We start from the raw sequence: 20,879 nt of genomic DNA on the forward strand, positions 1-20,879 counted from the left end.
TCAATACATTCTCTCTAAAAGCCTTTCTCTTTCCTTTAAATTCTCTAATAAATACAGACACAGTTGTTTTCATTAGGTAAAGAGATATTAAGGATTTCCCCCCTAAGATTTGAAACTCATTGAAATCACAACTCCTTCCACTGTTTAAAAATGTTCGCTGCTATAATTTCTGTAATGGAAAGCAACTAGTACATCTTGAAAATGTAACAGCACTTGGCCAGAATTGTTTCAGAGCTACCGATAGGACCGGAATGACTATACTGCCAAAGAAATTGGAAGAAGTCTTTTGGCTGATACTTACAGAAGCCTAATATAACGTCTATGTTTCTTCTTTCGTCCCTCTCTTCCCTTTTTCTCTGATATAAAATCAGATTAATTCCTAAAGACACTGCAACCACGTGACCAAGAAATTATTCTGCAGGTCGACATAAACTTTCTAAAGTCTATAACATGTTCTCTACAGGTGTTAGACTAATGCACACAGCAAGAGAACTGGGAAAAGAAGATAGTACCTATGACAGGAATCTGTGTCTAGAGGCTTGGTGTCTAATGAAGAATAGTTAGTGTTAAGAATTCTTACCTGCCATGTTCTTGTAAGTGTGTGAGATAGTAAAGGGAGGTGTGTCTTCTTCTGAGAATCAGGATGAGAAGTGAGAAGCTTTGGGAATGAGAATTTCAGATGAAAGTCCCCAAAGTTTGACCATGTGGATGAAGTGCAATTGAGAATCCAACTTGACAGCAAATATAGGATAAAATATTAGAAGAAAAACCAGGGGCTGGGGATTTAGCTCAGTGGTAGAGCGCTTACCTAGGAAGCGCAAGGCCCTGGGTTCGGTCCCCAGCTCCGAAAAAAAAAAAGAAAAAAAAAAAAAAGAAGAAAAACCAATCAGAGTGAAGACACTTTATCCAAAGCCTGATTCCAGAGTGTGTATGACTTTACTAAGCAGGCACACAAAACTGAAGATTCATAGGCCAAGTTAGTCACGTCCCCACTGAACCAGGAAGTGGGAGATGGCTAGGTTTGTGTTTCGAGCCCTTGATTCAAACACAGCTCACTGACAGTCTTGACTTCTGGTTAGATTAGCAAGAGTTCTTTCCTTTCCGGTAGTTGAACAATGAACTTCACAGAGAGGCAACCCTGCTGTGTGTGTAGAGAAGAGTGGAAGGCAGGTGGATTACTGTCCTGTTTGGAACTCCTGGCCCAACTCTCCTGGAAACCTTGAGTCTTAGCCACCTTAGCAGCCCAGTCAGAGTCCATCTGCCATGTGCATTAGAGGCCAGCAACAAGAACAGCTCACCACTGAAATTCCTAACCCCAAAGTCTTCTTACCTACACGATCCCTACCCTTACCTTCTTAGCCCCCACTCAATTTCTATCTCTCTTTCTATCTTCCCTTCCTTTCCTCTCACTCCAAACATCTATTCATTAGCTCCATCTAGTCATCCAGTCTTTAGCCACCGCATTGAAATCCAACCCCATTGTTGTCTTACCTCGTTTCCCTCCCTGATTTCTACATCATCTATGACAGGACACTTAGTGCAGTTTTCTGAACCATGGCACCATTGACAGTTTATACCGGATTGCTTTTCTTGTGGGGACTGCACTGTGCACGACAGAATGTTTAGCAACATCCCTGGCCTCTGCCTGCCAGATGCCAGTAACACTCCTTAGCCCTCCAGCTGTGACACAAAAACTGCCTCTAGCAATTGCCCAGTCCCAGAGGACTGAAATTGTAAGTTTCTGTTCTAGGAATGTTGTGGTGATTATTGTGGTCATTTTGAATATGAAGAAATAGCTCCAGAGAGATTCGGTATGGTGGGACAAGGCATAAAATTCATCTGGGGGCAAATTTTAACATGGAAAGTCTTTGAATGTAGGTCTGTTTGACATAGGAGCCCTGAGCTCTCCCACCACGCTCTAACTCTTTAGCGCTCACCCTTTATCACTGTCACAGCCTTGGTTCAGAATTGCGTTGTCTGAGTAGCATCAGGAGAGCATTAACCTAGTTCTCTACTTCACAGAATGACAGCAATCTTTCTGATTTGCAAGTTGTATCATGTCATTCCATGTCATAAAAGAATTGATGCCACCCAGGATGAATTCCAAGCCTGTGAGCATCACATCGAGCCCTTCAATGTGTGACTTGTGTCCCCTACTGCATCTCCTACCCCTTGTTTGCATATTTACATATTTAGATTTTTCTTTTTCTTTCTTTTTTTTACATTTTGATAAATTCTACCTTGTTAGAAGCATTAAAAAATAATGCTAATATTTAATCTCTAATCTGCTGTAAACCTTCCCTCTCCCCCTCCCTCCCTTCCTCCTTTTCCTCCTCCCTGAGTGTGTCTGCATCTTTGTTAGTATGGTGTATATGTCATGGCACATGTGTAGAGGTCAGAGAACAACCTCATGGTTTGGTTCTTGCCTTCAAGTTTGTTTGAGATAAGATCCCTTGCTCTCTTCTGCATATCCAAGGGTAACTGGTCTGTGAGTATCTAAGGATTCTCCTGTTTCCACCTCCCATCCTGCTACCGGAGTCCTGGGGTATCAGATGACTAGTGATACTGGACAGTTTTACATGGAATCTGGTCTTCAGTCAGCTTCTCATAATTGTGTGGCAAGCATTTATTCACTGAATCATCTTCCCAGGTGCTTGTGCATCAGAATTTATAAGACCAAACAGCTTTCCCAATGGGTGACATTCTTTTATATTAATTTTTCCTTTTCAATATACAATGTATTTTCATCATATTCTTTCCCCTTTCCAGCTCCTGCAGATCCCCTCACCTCCTTATCTACCCAACCTGATGTTCTTTAGAATGAGATGAAGAGGACATGATAAACTGGACAGAGAAAGACTCATGAGGTCTCAACCATACACAAAAACAATGGGTAACCAAGGAAAGCCAGTGGCTTGCCTTCCTCCACTGCCTGCCCAGTAACAGTGTCCCTGAAAACATACACACTATGTAAGATTATATGAACTCTACAGGTTATATTTAGGAATATATGTATATATAAATATGTGCATGTTAATAACAATTGGTAACAAAACAGGACTTGAATTTAAAGGAAAGAAGGGGGGTATATGGAAAAGTCTAGGCTCTAAACTTTAGAGGGAAGAAAGAGAGAAATGTTATTAAAAAAGAATTAATACTTAAGACAAAATTAAAAGAACCAGATGGTCAAAGTGATGCATACCTTTAATTTCAGAACCCAGAAGTCAGAGGCAGACAGATCTCTGATTTACAAGTCAACCTAGTCTACAGAGAGAGAGACAAATCAGGACATCCAGAGCTACACAGAGAAACCCTGTCTTGACCTCCCTGCATACACACACACACACACACACACACACACACACACACACACACACACACACAATGAAGCCTGACCTGTTTTGTGTTGACCAGCTACTCCTGGGCATGGGCCCTGCTCTGGAGTGTGGTTGCTACACACAGTGACCCTCAATTGGAGAAAACTGATTTCCCCTTTTCCAGCAGGTATAAATTGCAGTTGGCTCCTTGATTAGGGGTAGGACTTCAGGTCCAGTTTTCCTTCTCAGTGCTGCGATTTTTCTTTTCCCAAGAAGTTGGGCTTCTTCCCTCCACAACTTCCTCCTCACATAATTCCCTGGAGTGGTATGTCTTACCTCAACCTGTCTCTGTACCTACTTAATCCATACAGTCTCATGAATCCTTAGTTCCTAACACTGCCTTGGAAAGCTTTGTCTTCCTCTCCCTTCTTGGCACTCACAGCAAGTCCTCCTTGGCTGGCATCTTCTCCGTGGATGCGGAACTTGCTCTCACTATCTAGTTTCCCTCTATTCTGCCCATCTTCTGGATTCAGTGGTCATATAAATAAGCCACCAAGGCTTGTCCACATGAGTGGTTTGGGTCTGACATCAGAATCTCAGCTGGAGACTTCATTGGCCTTGTGACTCAGGTGATTCTGTAACTGACAAGAGTTGGCAAGCAGCTGAACAATATTGTTCTACATACCCTACATTGTTCTCCACTGACTTCAGATATGTGAGTAGGCTTTCCAGCATGATCTGAAGCTCCAAGAACAGAAAAGAATTTGTTCTTTAGTATCCGTCCTCCTATCTCAGCCTATTCCTCTATCATCAATACCATTTGTTCTTTGGACATTTTACCCTGTGTCAATTGCAATGCTAAAAAAATACATGTACCTAAATATTTTACATGTCTTGGTATTTTACATCTAAAGTGATATTTTATTTAATGGTGTGGAGTAAAGTTTTAAAGGCGAATCTTGTCAAATAAAATCACAAAGAAAAATAATCTCAGAGCCAAATAAATAATCAATCAGTCAATAAAAGAAAACTGGAAATATGCTGTTGCATCAAAATTCATACAACAGTATAAAAGAATACTGCTTACCAGGCAGGTGTGTGAGAACTCGTAGAACTATCAGACCACACAGTGGTTTATAATCTGATCACAGAAGGACAGAGTAACAAACCTCCACAGGTCATCCTATCAGCCCAGCCTCCAGAGGAAACTGCATTTGAAAGTACCTGTCAGACCATAACAGACCATTACAGATCTGATGTGTGTGCTCTCTAGGGAAAACCAACAGTTTTCCGCTAACCTGTCCCAGCTTCTGTCAGCACTTCCATTTACACATTTCTTCCATCAGACTCTAGGCTCTGGCTACTCAGATGTGGTCCTTGACTTGGGAACCTGTCACTAAGACAGAGCCAAGCCTGCCAGGTAGTCTGTGTGCACTTTAGATGTTTGACATGCCCTGAATCTAAACAGAAAGCAAATGCTTGTAAGTCATACACTAGGCTACGCTAGCTTTGAGTCCAAATGCACAATGCAATTGAACTGTTCTCCTGCTACATAAGAGGCTCTATAATCGATCAATCTACCAGAATCTGTTTGTATTTGTCCTACATTAGCCAGATCCAGGCATCAGATTCTGCTTAAAATTCCCTAAAGCAACTTCCCCATGGGCAGTAAAGTCAGGAGGGATGGTTCCTGGCTTGGTGTGCACTAAAAGGATTTTGATTCTCACAGCAAACATGAAGGGGCTGCTATGGCTACCCCATTTCATGGATGAAACAATGGCTACTGTTACCGACTGTAGTATCCAAGTCTCTCAGCCAATGGACAGAAAAGCCAGTTCCAGCCTAAGCCTTAACCACTATTTTCCACTTCACTGGGGTATACATGCACTTTTCTATCATTTATTGCTGTTTCACATAAAGCTGAAGCCCAACTGTAGATGAACTAGTTACTGCTCCTTCCCGCATACATACATTCTGTAGCATTGTGTCAACTCTGTCACCAACATCAATGAGGCTTCTCTTGCCACTGTCCATCCCTTCAACGACGGTCATATCTAAACCACCCTTCATTTACCCATGTGATACTATCATTGTCCTCCTGCTTCTTTAGTGCCATACAAAAGTATGGAAGGTTCAGCCACGGATTCCAGAGTGCCCTGGGAAAACATCATATCTGATACTCCAGGGAGCATGCTCTTCAATGAATTGGGGAGACCTGGGTCCTGCCTGATGTAGGGCAGGAAGAAACTGTACAGCCTTCTTTTGTTTTAAAAATTCTGGCCAATTCTATAGGTTTGTGCTTTTCAAAAATGATACAAGAATTATCTAAGCTCATCTTTCCTAGGTATGGTTTAAAGATCATTACTATCTGCCTGAATTAAGAAAGGAAACAGTTTTTAAAAACCAAATGTTTTACAAAAGCCTTTGAATCACAGAGAGGATAAATCAGAAGTGAAGTCAGTACAAAGAGTGGTATTCTCTATTGAGATCCCAGGTTGGCTAAACTACACCCATGCGCCAAGGTGATGAGATAAGCTTGGCTTACCTGGATTGCTTGTCAAGTGACAGTGACTGAGCAGGAAAAAGAAGTGGACCTCTTTTGTGACATTCTGGTGATATCATTAAGAGAAGATCAGCATTTGGACCTGAAGGATGGGAGGCCATGTGACTTCTGGGTCTCCTTTGGTGGTGGCCAGCACATTGACCTCTGACTTCACAGCCTCTTGAAGGCTTCACTTCAGAAAAGGTGACCTATTCCTAGCAAGGATGGAGAAGTGCAGTGCCTTCTGTATGCTTTAGTAAAAGTATCTGGGACCTGCCATGACCACATTTCTGACCACAACATGTCATCAAAGCCAACCATACTCCTGATGATAAAGAGGCTTGGAGTCTGAAACCATCCCTAGTCTACATTACAACACAGGCAAAAGGTCTGAGGTGGTAGACCAGATGGACCTTATAAAGGACATAAACCAAAAAATGACATGCTTAGAAATGAAGGACAAAATGAAATGAAACTATAGGGATAAATTTTGAAAAGCACCGAAAACTTTTAAACCGGAGAACATCAATCATCTACCAGTGTTTTAACATAAAGTGAAAGAGAATTAGAGGAGACTGACAACAATGTTTCCCATTTTCATATCTGTCTGCTGCATGCCTTCCACATCCATCACAGGCACTAGACATATTTGTGAGATTAATTCACATGTGAACAGGTAACTCTTGAGAATATCACTCTGGCTACACTATGGAGAGTATTGATTAGACGAGGCGGTAAGATGATACAAGCAAGGCCACGTGAGTGACTACTTCAGAGCTAAATGGGATTAGGTGATGGACTGCATATAGCCAGAGAGAAGGGGAGGTATTGAAATAGCTTCAAGGCTTCTGGCATAAGCCACCAAGCAGATGACAGCCCCATCCATTGACACTGGGAAAAGAGCCAGGCTTGAGAAGGAAGGTCACGTCATGTCAATGAAAGTGGTTTCTATTTATATCACTACAATCTGTCAACAAAGGTAGTGGGAAATAATACACAATACACCCAAATCAGCCCAAACTGCAAATCTGGAAGGAAAAGTAGCCCTGACTGCATCCACTCCCAGCGGCTTTGAGAGTTATCCTTAACAGATACAAGAAAGTAGCCCTATGGAAGCTTCCCTTTGGTATGTGGGCAAAAGTAATATTTGGACTTAAGGAGATCTGAAAAGACTCTCACGTCTGGGAACTCCTCTAAAGTAAGTCACAATGTAAAGTAGTTTTACCAGCTGCATCTTATTTAATCCTTCTAAAGGACAATGATTTTTCCAAAGCTAAAATCTGTTTTCCCTAGGTAAGAATGATGGACAGACTTTTGCACTCTATCTGTCGCTTGCATGCGTAAGGCAGTAAAAAGCTACTCAGCCTGTGTGTCTTGGTAACAGAAAAGCTAATAGGAGTTAAAGGTGTGCATAGTTTTTGGAACTGGTAAAAAGAGTTAATAACTGCATAATAGACTCACTACCTCATTGATTCGATTGCTTTCTAAGAAGCTGCAGAATTACCATCAAGATTGTGCTTCATTGGGCCTCTTTTGACCATCACCAATTCTCATCACAAACTTAAGTACCTAGCATAGAAAAATCACAGTTACCGAATTGTGGACTTAAACATTCTACACTTGACATGTGAGTTCATTTTCTCTGAGACACCTTCACAATCAACATTAATAATATAATTTGTAACGGGAGAAAGCAGTCATGGCCATGCAGTCCCGTAGTCATAGCATGAACTACTTGGAAGATTATTCATGTAATTTAAAACCCTAAATCTATAATCCACATACCCAGGAATTCATCTACAGTAAGACATGATATTAAAGCACTTTTTTTCAGTTGCATGTTATTTAATCCTTCTATAGGACAGTAATTTTCCAAGGCTAAAAATCTCAGTTTCCCTGAGGTAAGAATGATTGACGGGATTCCTCACTGCAGATGGCTGGCAGATGCACCACATAGGTATGAAAGCTCACTTCAGACAACCTGACCAATCAGGGAAGAGCTAAGGATTACATGCTGGAGCAATTATGGGTTATCTCCAGGGAGATCAAAAATCAAACATGGATAGAAACTTTATATTTTAAACTATTTTGGAATGCAGATTTCAGCCACCCTTGAGATAAATCAGGTGTTGTCTGCACCTGCAACCAATACCCCAAACCCTGTGCATTATGTAAGGAACCCCAATTAAAGAATTAGTCTGCATAAATAATGTTAGGGATTAAACATCAGTGGTTAGAGATAGACAGATCTGTTGGTGATCCCTGCTTTGCCTGTGACAATGTGGGCAATTATTTAATCCCCCTAAGGTGCAGATGACCCATGAAGAATGCAGTGTTATCTTGACCTCTTTGCAAGAGTCATATAAATTTGAAGAGTAAGCCAGGGTACTACCAAGCACTGTGTTTGGTGTATACCAAAAGCTAAAAGAGCTTTATTTATTCTCAATATTACATACATCAGTGACTTGCAAATTATAACACAGAACATGTCACTGTTTCTCTGGATCATAATAAGATACAGGACAATGAATTTTGAACATCGCTACCAAAACACACTGTGCATCTTAATTACTTTGAGCTAAGACAACCAACTACAAGAACTGTGTTTCTTTGAACTTCCCTGACTTGTACTTTTAAATGATAAATTATTTGTTATTACTTATAGGTTATTATACACATTTTAAGATTTAATTTAGTCATCTTGTATCCTAGGAAGATATGGCATCTTAATCCTATATTCCTTGGTGAAGTGCTCTGCCTGATCAAAGGCAGACAATAGGTGCCTGCTACAGACAAGATATTTACGTCATACCTACACCCTCCCCACAAATCTCGGGGATTATCTCGGAAGACAAGCCAGAGGTCAGAAAGGAGTAAAGCAATCTCTCTAGACATGACAGGACCTCTGCAGTCATGGACTCCTACCAGCTGGAGTTGCCTGCACAAGACCAGTCACAAGGTTAAAGCAGTCAATGTTCTAGCATGAAGGGGAGAGGGACTCATGGATGCCCACTTTTAGCCAAGGAGCTATGGCCAGTTCATGGCTTCTGGTAGGGAGCATCAGCTTTCTTTATGGATGCAGGAAGCAAAGAAGTCCTGAATGGATGGGTATTGTTTGACCCAAGCATAGTCATGTCAAGGATCCCAATGCTTTACACCCATGGGAATAGCAAAGACTTTTCCAGGTGAGGTTCAGAAAGACAGCAAAGTCTTCCTCCATTGTGATTGGAAATGCTGACAGTGAAAACATAAAATGTAGATCATAGCTTTGTCCCCACCATAAGATATTTATAGCTTGACTTTCTATAACAACTGCTGCCTACAGAGATTAGCTAAACCTGCCTCCTTGTTCAGCTGCATACTATAAACCCAGCCACCTTGTTCAGCAGTATATTATAAGCCCAGCCACCTTGTTGAGCAGTATACTATAAACCCAGCCTCCATGGTCAGCAGTATATACTAAACACTCAATGCTTTTCGGATGCTGTGGCTTCTCCATCTAGGAATCTAATCCCATTCTTTTTGCACCCATGTCTATTTGTCTGCCCTCTCTTTGTTCTCTCACAACCGCTAGTCCAGGATTCCAAGACCCAAGCCACGCAAGGATGTGGAAGCCCATACTCCAGAGGCTGACCCACACCTGTGTGCTGTGTGGCAGCACAAATTAGATTTAAAAAATGGGGGATATGAAATTGGGAGGAGATGGAATAAGGAGTGAGTATAATATGTATGTAGGAGAATGTATGAAATTCTCAAAGAATTAATAAACAACACATTTTAAGAGAAGCATGATCTAAAAGGAATGCAGATTAAAACTACTTTCCAAATGGCTACCATCAATATATCTGACAATAAACTCTGGACAGGGTGTGGATAAAAAGAAACCCTTATTCACTGATAGTGTGAGTGCAAATTAATATAGCCATTGTGGAAATCAGTTTAGACTGTCCTAAAAAATTAGAAATTGGGCTACCAGATGACCTACTTTTTCACTCTTGACCCAAAGAACTACTTATCCTACCAGGAAGATACTTGTAAGTCTGTGTATTAAGCATAGCTCTAGTTTTGAAAGCAAGAAAATAAAGAAAACCTGGATGCCCCTCAACAGATGAATAGACAATGGCAGTGTGGCACATATACAAAATGGAATATTATTTAGCTATTAAGGGAAGAAGAATTCATGAAAAATTTTGACAAACACATATATGAAAAGCACTATATGAAGTGAGGAAACCCAGACTCAAAAAGAAAAACTCCTGCCCTACATATGTAGTTCATACCATCAAATTTAGAAAGGGTCACCAAGAGAAGGCGGTATTGGGTGATGAGGAAAGATGGATTGTAGTAATGAAAGAGATCACAAAGCTAATTCTGGTTCATCTTCATCTATAACAGATTTTTTCTTTTTATTTCTATTCATTTTCATCTTTATGCAATTCATTTCGATCATATTCTTTCCTTCAGATCTTCCCAGATCCTAAGCACCTCCCTAACTTCCCAACTTCATGTTCTTAACTGTCCTCTGGGAGGCTCTACTCAGCACATGACTGAAACAGATGCAGATACATACAGCTAAACATTAGACAGATGTCGAGAACACTTATGGAAGAGCTGGGGGAAGGATTGGAGGCCCTGATGGAGAGGAGAACCCCACAGGAAGACCAACAGAGTCAAACAACATAGACCCCTGGTATAAACCACCTCAGAGTCTGAGCATACAGAAGAACATACAGAAGCTGGAGTAAAATCGTCAGCACGTATGTAGCAGACAGGCAGCTCAGTCTTCATGGCTACCTTGTCTGGCCTCAGTGGGGAAGGAACTGCTTGATCTGGCTGAGACATGATGTGCCAGGGTTGGGGGAATACCAAGGGGACCCCACCTCTCAGAGGAGGGGAAGGGAGTGGGGGAAGAGGCTCTGTGAGGGAGGGACAGGGGAGCAGTGTTTGGGATATTAATTGATTAATTAATTAAAAGAGATCGAAACAAAAACACAAAAACAAAACAAAAAATCACACCAAAGGACATGGTGTCTGATTTGTGTTCACCTTCTCTTCTCCAGGCTGGGAAATTATGCGGTTTGAACTTGTGCAGATCTTCTGCATGCTGTCGCAGTCTCTGGGGGAGTTCATATGGATATCAGCCCTGTCGCATCGAGAGGATGTTCTTTCCTTGGAACTATCCACCACTTCTTAGAATACGTCTGCATCCTCTTCCCCATAGCTCTCTGAGCCATGAACAGAGAAGTTTAATAAAGACATTCCATTTACGACTGAATGCTCCAACGTCTCTCACTGTCCATTGTCCAGTTGTAGGTCTCTGCGTTAATTATCATCTACTGCAAGAAACTTCTATGATGAGGAGTGGAGGGTGCTCAGACCTGTGGTTTTAGCCCAATCCTTCCTTAAGAGTCATCTTATTACTATGTTCCTTCAGCAAAACAATAGAAGGTTTCTCCCTAAGACCCATGCTAGTCTAGGTTCTTGGCTATTTTAACATTGTCAAGCATAGGCTCCATATCGTGGAGTAGACTTAAATCAGATCAGTCATTGGTTGCTCCCATAACTTGTATATTTTGGGGACAAGTTGCTATTGTAGGTCACAGGGTTTATAGCAAGATAAGATGGCTGATTACTTTTCTCCCCCAGTATGTAAAGAAAGTTCCAGGGCCATGAACACTAACAAGAAGGGCTGAAACTTCGAGTTGGACAAAAGCTAAATTTCTCCATATGTGGTCACATAAGTAAGTAGTGTCTTCAGCAATGCGGCCTTCCTGCCGGGTTATGGAGCATAATTAACATCTTTAACAATAGTCTATAATGTTTAGGACATGTAGGAGTTTAGGACCCCTTTGGCTAACAATTCAACAATAGGCAACATATTCTTCATAATGAGGGTTTTATGTGATCACAAATGATGTCTAGTTGGGGAATTGTCTCCAGAAATACTTTTATTTACATATATTCATTTATATTCTACAGTAATAGGATTCCATGTTGTTTTTCTTTTTTCTTTTATTTATTGAATATTTTATTTCCCGGTTCCTTCTCCCATCCCACCTCTCACTGCTTTTATGAGGATGTCCTCCCATCCACCCACCCACCCCCACCTCAACATCCTGGCATTATCCTATACTGGGGAAATGAGCCATCACAGGACCAAGGGTTTCTCCTCCTCTTGATGTCAGACAATGCCATCCTCTGCTACATATGCAGCTGGAGTCATGGGTTCCTCCATGTGTACTCTTTGGTTCTTTCCTTGGAACTATCCACCACTTCTTAGAATACTTCTGCATCCTCTTCCCCATAGCTCTCTGAGCCATGAACAGAGAAGTTTAATAAAGACATTCCATTTACGACTGAATGCTCCAACGTCCCCGGGAGCTCTAGGGGGTCTGGTTGATTGATATTGTTGTTCTTCCAGTTGCAAACCCCTTCAGTTCCTTCAGTCCTTTCTCTAACTCTTCCACTGGGGTCCCTGTGATCAGCCTGATGGTTAGTTGCAAGTATTCTAATCTGTATCAGTAAGGCTCTGGCTGAGACCCTCAGGAGACATCCATATCAGGCTCCTGTCAGCACTTCTTGGCATTAGCAATAGTGTCTGTGTTTGGTAGCAGCATATGGGATAGATGCCCAGGTAGGACAGTCTCAGGATGATCTCTCCTTCTGTCTCTGCTCCACTCTTTGTCCCTGTATTTCCTCCCGTGAGTATTTTGTTTCCCCTTCTAAGAAGGACTGAAGCATTCATATTTCGATCTTCCTTCTTGAACTTTCACATAGTCAGTTGATCGTTTCTGGGGTATTCCAAGTTTTGAGCTAATATCCACTTATCAGGGAGTACATATCATGTGTGTTCTTTTATGACTGGGTTACCACACTCAGGATATTTTTCTAGTTCCATCTATTTGCCTAAGAATTTCATGTAGTCATTCTTTTTATTAGCTGAGTAGTACTCCATTGTGGAAATGTGCCACATTTTCTGTATCTATTCCTCTGTTGAAGGACATCTGGGTTCTTTCCAGCTTCTGGTTATTATAAATAAGGCTGTTGTGAACATAGTGGGACATGTGTCCTTGTTATATGTTGGAGCATCCTTTGGGTATATGCCCAGGAGGGGTATAGCTGGGTCCTCATGTAGTACTATGTCCAATTTTCTTAGGAACCACCAGACTGATTTCCAGAGTGGTTGTACCAGCTTGCAATCCCACCAACAATGGAGGAGTGTTCCTCTTTCTCCACATCCTCGCCAGCATCTGCTGTCACCTGAAATTTTTGTCTTAGCCATTCTGACTGGTGTGAGGTGGAATCTCAAGGTTGTTTTGATTTGTATTTACCTGCTGACTAAAGATGTTGAACATTTCTTTAGGTGTTTCTCAGCCATTCGATATTCCTCAGCTGAGAATCCTTTGTTTAGCTCTGTACCCCATTTTTTAATAGGATTATTTGTTTCTCTGGAGTCTAACTTCTGGAGTTCTTTGTATATATTAGATATCAGCTCTCTATCAGATAAAGGTAAAGACCTTTTCCCAATCTGTTGGTTGTCATTTTGTCCTATTGACAATGTCCTTTGCCTTACAGAAGCTTTGCAATTTTATGAGGTCCCATTTGTTGATTCTTGATTTTAGAGCATAAGTCATTGGCGTTCTCTTTAGGAAATTTTCCCCTGTGCCTTTGTCTTCAAGGCTCTTCCCTACTTCCTCTTCTATTAGTTTGGGTGTACCTGGTAGTATGTGGAGGTCCTTGATTCATTTCTACTTGAGCTTTGTACAAGGAGATAAGAAAGAATTGATTTGCATTCTTCTGCATGCTGACCTCCAGTTGAACGAGCAACATTTGTTGAAAATGCTGGATGGTTTTAGTTCCTTTGTCAAAGATCAAATAGCGATAGGTGTGTGGGTTCATTTCTGGGTCTTCAATTCTATTACATTGATCTCCCTACCTGTCGCTGTACCAATACCAGTCATTTTCTATCACAATTGCTCTGTAATACAGCTTGAGGTCAGGGATGTTGATTCCCCCACAAGTTCTTTTATTGTTGAGAATAGTTTTCACTATCCTGGGTTTTTTGCCTTTCCAAATGAATTTTCAAATTGCTCTTTCTAACTCTATGAAGAATTGAGTTGGAATTTTGATGGGGATTACATCAAATCTGTAGATTGTTTTTGGCATATGGCCAATTTTACAATATTAATCCTGCCAATCATTGAGCAATGGCGATCTTTCCATCTTCTGAGATCTTCCGTTTCTTTCTTGAAACACTTGAAGTTTTTGTCATACAAATCTTTCACTTGCTTGGTTAGAGTCACGCTGTGTATTTTATGTTATTTGTGATTATTGTGAAGGGTGTCATTTCCCTAATTTCTTTTACTGCCTGTTTATCCTTTGAGTAGAGTACTGATTTCTTTGAGTTAATTTTATATTCTGCCACTTTGCTGAAGTTGTTTATAAACTGTAGGAGTTTTCTAGTGGAACTTTTGGGATCACTTAAGTATACTACTATATCATCTGCAAATAGTGATATTTTGACTTCTTCCTTTCCAATTTGTATCCATTTGATCTCCTTTTGTTGTCTCATTGCTCTGGTGAGGACTTTGAGAACTATATTGAATAAGTAGGGAGAGAGTGGGCAACCTTGTCTAGTCTCTGATTTTACTGGGATTGCTTCAAGTTTCTCTCCATTTAGTTTGATGTTAGCTACTGGTTTGCTTTTACTGTTTAGGTATGGGCCTTGAATTCCTGATCTTTCCAAGACTTTTATCATGAAGGGGTGTTGAATTTTATCAAATTCTTTCTCAGCATCTAATGAGACGATCATGTGTTTTTTTTTTTTCTTTGAGTTTGTTTATATAGTGGATTACATTGATGAAATTCTGTATATTGAACCATCCCTGCATCCCTGGGATGAAGCCTCCTTGATCATGGTGAATGATCGCTTTGATGTGTTCTTGGATTCAGTTTGCAAGAATTTTATTGAGTATTTTCGCGTCGATATTCATGAGGGATATTGGTCTGAAGTTCTCTTTCTTTGTAGGGTCTTTGTGTAGTTTAAGTATAAGTGTAATTATGGCTTTGAAGAACAAATTGGATAGGGTCCATTCTGTTTCTATTTTGTGAAACAGTTTGAAGACTATTGATTGGTATTAGGTCTTCTTTGAAGGTCTGATAGAATTCTGCACTAAACCCATTGGGAACTGGGCTTTTGTTGGTTGGGAGAATTTTAATGACTGCTTGTATTTCTTTAGGGGTTATGGGACTGTTTGGATGGTTTATCTGATCCTCACTTAACTTTGGTACCTGATATCTGTCTAAAAAAAATTGTTCATTTCCTCCAAATTTTCCCGGTTTTTGGGGGGTTTGGAGGGATTTTTTTTTTTTGGTTTTTTTTGGGGGGGTTGGGTTTTTTATTTTTGGGGGTTTTTTTGGGTTTTTTTTTTTGTTTTTTTTTTTAGTATAGGCTTTTGTAGTAGAATCTGATGATTTTTTTTTAATTTCCTCAGTTTCTGTTTTTATGTCTCTCTTTTCATTTCTGATTTTGTTAATTTGGATACTCTCTCTGTGCCCTCTGGTTAGTCTGGCTAAGGGTTTATGTATCCTGTTGATTTTCTCAAAGAACCAGCTCCTGGTTTTGTTGATTCTTTGTATAGTCCTTTTTGTTTCTACTTGGTAGATTTCAGCCCTGAGTTTGATTATTTCCTGGCATCTACTCCTCTTGGTGTATTTGATTCTTTTTGTTCTAGAGCTTTCAGGTGTGCTGTCAAGCTGCTAGTGTATGCTCTCTCCAGTCTCTTTGGAGGCACTCAGAGCTATGAGTTTTCCTCTTAGCACTGCTTTCAATTTGTCCCATAAGTTTGGGTATGTTGTGCCTTCATTTTCATTAAATTCTAAAAAGTCTTTAATTTCTTTCTTTTTTTTTCTTCCTTGACCACATTATCATTGAGTAGAGCCTTGTTCAGCTTCCACGTACATGTGGGCTTTTTGTTGTTTTTGTTGTTATTGAAGACCAGCCTTAGTCCATGGTTATCTGATAGGATGCAAAGGATTATTTCAAACTTCTTGTACCTTTTGAGGCCTGTTTTGTGACTAATTATGGTTAATTCTGGAGAACGTACCATGAGTTGCTGAGAAGAAGGTATATTCTTTTGTTTTAGGATTTAATGTTCTATAAATAAATATCTGTTAAATCTATTTGGTTCATAATTTCTGTTAGTTTCACTGTGTCTCTTTTTAGTTTCTGTTTCCATGATCTGTCCATTGATGAGAGTGGGGTGTTGAAGGATTCCACTATTATTGTGTGTGGTGCAATGTATACTTTGAGCTTTAGTAAAGCTTCTTTTATGAATTTGGATTCCCTTGCATTTAGAGCATAAATGCTCAGAAGTGAGACCTCATCTTGGTAGATTTTTTCCTTTCATCATGAAATGCCCTTCCTTATCTTTTTGATAACTTCAAGTTGAAAGTTGATTTTATTTGATATTAGAATGGCTACTCCAGTTTGTATCTTGGGACCATTTACTTGGAAAATTGTTTTCCAGCCCTTTACTCTGAGGGAGTGTCTTTCTTTTTCACTGAGGTGTATTTCCTGTATACAGCAAAATGCTGGGTCCTCTCTCTGTAACCAGTCTGTTAGTCTATGTCTTTTATTGGGGATTTGAGTCCATTGATGTTAAGAGATATAAGGAATAGTGATTGTCGTTTCCTGTTATTTTTGTTGTTAGAGGTGGAATTATGTTTCTGTGTCTCTCTTCTTTTGGATTTGTTGCAAAGATATTGCTTTCTTGCTTTTTCTAGGGTATAGTTTCCTTCCTTGTATTGGCATTTTCCATCTATTATCCTTTGTAGGGTTAGATTTGTGGAAAGATATTGTGTAAATTTGGTTTTGTCATAGAACATCTTGGTTTCTCTATCTATGTTAATTGAGAGTTTTGCTGGATATAGTAGCCTGGGCTGGCATTTGTGTTCTCTTAGGGTCTGTATGACATCTGCCCAGGATCTTCTGAGTTTCATAGTCTCTGGTGAGAAGTCTGGTGTAATTCTGATAGGTTTGCCTTTATATGTTACTTGACCTTTTCCCTCACTGCTTTTAAAATTCTTTCTTTGTTTTGTGCATTTGGTGTTTTGACTATTATGTGACAAGAGGAATTCATTTTCTGGTCCAATCTATTTGGAGTTGTGTAGTCTTCTTGTATGTTTATAGGCATCTCTTTCTTTAGGTTAGGGAAGTTTTCTTCTATAATTTTGTTGAAGATATTTACTGGTCCTTTAAGTTGGGAGTCTTCACTCCTTTCTATACATATTATCCTTAGGTTTGGTCTTCTCATTGGGTCCTAGATTTCCTGGATGTTTCGGTTAGGATCTTTTTGCATTTTACATTATCTTTGATGGTTGTGTCAATGTTTTCTATGGTATCCTCTGCCCCTGAAATTCTCTCTTCTATCTCTTTTATTCTGCAAGGTGTTGTTTGCATCTGTGACTCCTGATCTCTTTCCTAGGTTTTTTTTATCTCCAGGATTGTCTCTCTTTGTGATTTCCATTTTTAGATCCTGGATGGTTTTGTTCAATTCCTTCACCTGTTTGGTTTTGTTTTCCTGTAATTCTTTAAGGAATGTTTGTGTTTTCTCTTTCAGGCTTCTACCTGTTTACTTGCTTTGTCCTTTATTTCTGTAAGGAAGTTATTTATGTCCTTCTTAAAGTCCTCTATTATCATCATGAGATGTGATTTTAAATCTAAATCTTGCTTTTCCGGTTTGTTGGGATATCCAGGACTTGCTGTGGTGGAAGAACTGGGTTCTGATGATGCCAAGTAGCCTTAGTTTCTGTAGCTTAGGTTCTTGTGCTTTCCTCGGGCCATCTGGTTATATCTGATGTGAGTTGGTCTTGCTGTTTCTGACTGGAGCTTGTCCCTCCTGTGGGCCTTTGAGCCTGTGATAGGAGTGAGAGCACTCCTGGGAGACTAGCTCTCTGCAGGTGGGATTTGGGTTGGAAGAGCTGAGGTACAGCTTTAGTTCTGGGTGTAGATGGAAACTGGAAGGATCCTGTCCCAGGCTGCTCCAAGGTTCCTGTGCCCTGTGCACTGCTGGTGGATCCCTCTTTGGACAGTTATTGGAGTGAAATTGGGGTATCACTTGTGGGCTTAGGAGAGCACTCCTGTGAAACCAGATCTCTCCAGGCAGGATTTGAGTTTGGAGGGCTGTAGGTCCTATTGTTTTTCAAAAGCCTTTAGAATTAGTTGTCCCTCCCCTTAGTCTGCCTTTTCTTTGCTCTCCCATCCCCCACTTCATTTATCCACCCCCATTTTAGTATCCTCCTTATCCGTTTCTACCATTGTATTTTATTTCTCCTTCCTTACATGATTCCCTCGTCCACACTACCCCTTCCTTGCTACCGAAACTAATTGAAATAAACATATCTAAAACTTAAAAGCTAACTTCCACATATAAAAGAAAACATACAGTGTTTGTCTTTTGAGTCTGAGTTACCTCACTCGGGATGGTCATCTCTATCTCCTTCCATTTTCCTAAAAATTTTATAATTTCTGGGTTTTTTTTAACAGCTAAATAATAGTCTGTTATTTAGGACCATGTTTGCACCATCTATATCCATTGATGGACGTTAAGGATGATTCCAGTTTCTGGTTATCATAAGTAGAGCAACAATGAAGACAAATGAACAAGTAGCTCTGTGGTATAAGACATATGGTCCTTCGGGCATACACACACAAATGACGTTACTGGAGTTGTAGTAGATCAATGTTCAGTTTGTTACAGAAACTTTACATTGATTTCCATAGGGGCTGTATACGTTTTCACTCTCACAGTCAATAAACTTGCTCATTTCCCTACACACTCATCATCCTGTGTTGTCATTTGTTTTATAAATCACCTTTAATCCATGTAGGTCAGATACAATGCAGGGTGTGATTCAAACTTTCCTATATTCCCTATATTTTCTAAGTTCCATGAGATTCTGATAAGAAAATATATTCTTTAGTTTGGGGGAGTAATGTTCTGTAGATGTACATAGATGTTAGGTCCATTTGATATATTTATTTAACACCAGATTTCCTGCTTAGTTTTTGTCCAGATAATCTGTCTATTGTGATAGTGGGATCTATATGAACTTTATATTTGTGAGAGTAAGTTATTGAAGTCACCCACTATCATAGTGTGAGGGTTAATATGTGATCTTAGATGTTGTACCCTTTCTTCTATGAACTCCAGTACCTGTGTGTTTGGTCCATAAATCTTTAGAGTTATATTTTTCCTTTGATGAGTATGTAGTATGCTTCCTTATCTCTTCTGATTGGTTTTAGTTTGGGTTCTATTTTGTTAGATATTAAAATAGCTACACCTTCTTGAATCTTGGGTCCATCTCGGAATACCTTTTCCATTCTTTTACACTGAGGAGGTATCTATCCCTGATGGTGAGGTATGCTTCTTGGATGCCACAGAAAGATGAATCCTGTTTTATAACCCAATGTGTTAGTCTGTACCTTTTTATTGCAGAATTGAGATTATTAATACCAAAAATTATTATTGTTGTTATGGTGTGCCCCCTTCTAACAAATAGTTCTAAGATTATGTATTACTTGTGTTTTTTTTATTAATCATTCCATTCATTTATATCTCAAATGATATCCCACTTCCCAGTTACTCCTCCCCCAACCCCCTCTTCCACATCCACCCTCCCCTCTCCCCTTTGCCTATATGAGGATGCTCCCCCACCCACCTACAACCTCCTGCCCCACCACTCCAGCATCTCCCTACACTGGGGCATCAAATCTCCCCTTCCCATTGATATCAGGCAAGAACTTTGAAATAGATTGCTGGCCCCATCTTGACCAGGGGCCATGCCTATCTACTGGAGGTGGGAATAGCACGTTCTATTCCCCCACCTTCTCTGTGTATTTCAGCTAAAATTATGCCCATTGGGTCCTGGGAGCCTCATGTTTCCCTGGTGCCTGGGACCCTTCAGTGGCTATTCCCAGTTCCTCATCTCCCTGCTACATATTTTTGTTCTATTTCCTGACAATCTGTACCTCTCTCTGTTCCTCCAGTTCTTGATGCTGCTCCCCTTATTTCTTCCCTTTCCTCTCTCCCCCCTCTCCCTCCACCTCCCACAATCATCCTGTTCCCTCCTCAATGCAGGACTGAAGCATCCACACCCTGGTTTTCCTTCCTTCTAAGCTCCTCCATATGATCTGTGGGTTGTATCATGGGTATTGTGAGCTTTTGAGCTAATATCCACTTATTAGTGAGTACATACCATGTGTGTTCTTTTGTGTCTGGGTTACCTCACTCAGGATGATGTTTTCTAGTTCCATCCATTTGCCTGCAAATTTTATGAAGTCATTGTTTTTAATAGCTGTGTAGTACTCCATTGTGTATATGTACTACATGTTTTTCTTCTAGTGCTTTCTGTAGACCTCAGTTAGTAGACAGAGATTGCTTTAAAATGTTTTTATTATAATTTTTTTCTGTGTGTTGATAGTTTTGCTGGGTATAGTAGTCTGGTCTGGCATCTATCATCTAGTCCTTCTGGCTTTCAGAGTCTCCATCAGAAGCCAATTGTTATTCTATTGGGACACTCTTGGAATAGTATGTCTCCATCCAAGTCAGAGATTCTACTTTCTTAGATGATTTCCCTATAATCAGTACAGGATTAAAGATCACACTTTGTCAATACAAGGTGAAATCCTTCTATTTTATTTTTAAAAGTCTATCTTAAAATAATATTTATACAAAGTCTGAATCAAATATAGGTGTTTGTTAAAGTATCATCTGGCATGGAGTGATTAGAAATAAACCTGCATGTTCTGTATTGATAAATTGATAATTAAATAATGGACCAGTGAAAAAGTATATGGGATTTTTTTAAATGAGTCACATTTATATGTCCAGTTAAAAATATATCTTACATAAACTACAAGCCACATCTGCCAGAAAACCAAGTAGACTCCCCAGAGACTTCCTCCTCTCAATCTGTGTCCTGAGGCCCAATCTTGCAGTCTTGTCCCTAGCACTGAA

Source organism: Rattus norvegicus, chromosome 9, assembly GCF_021556685.1.
Source record: "Rattus norvegicus strain SHRSP/BbbUtx chromosome 9, alternate assembly SHRSP_T2T, whole genome shotgun sequence".
Lineage (NCBI taxonomy): Eukaryota > Metazoa > Chordata > Mammalia > Rodentia > Muridae > Rattus > Rattus norvegicus.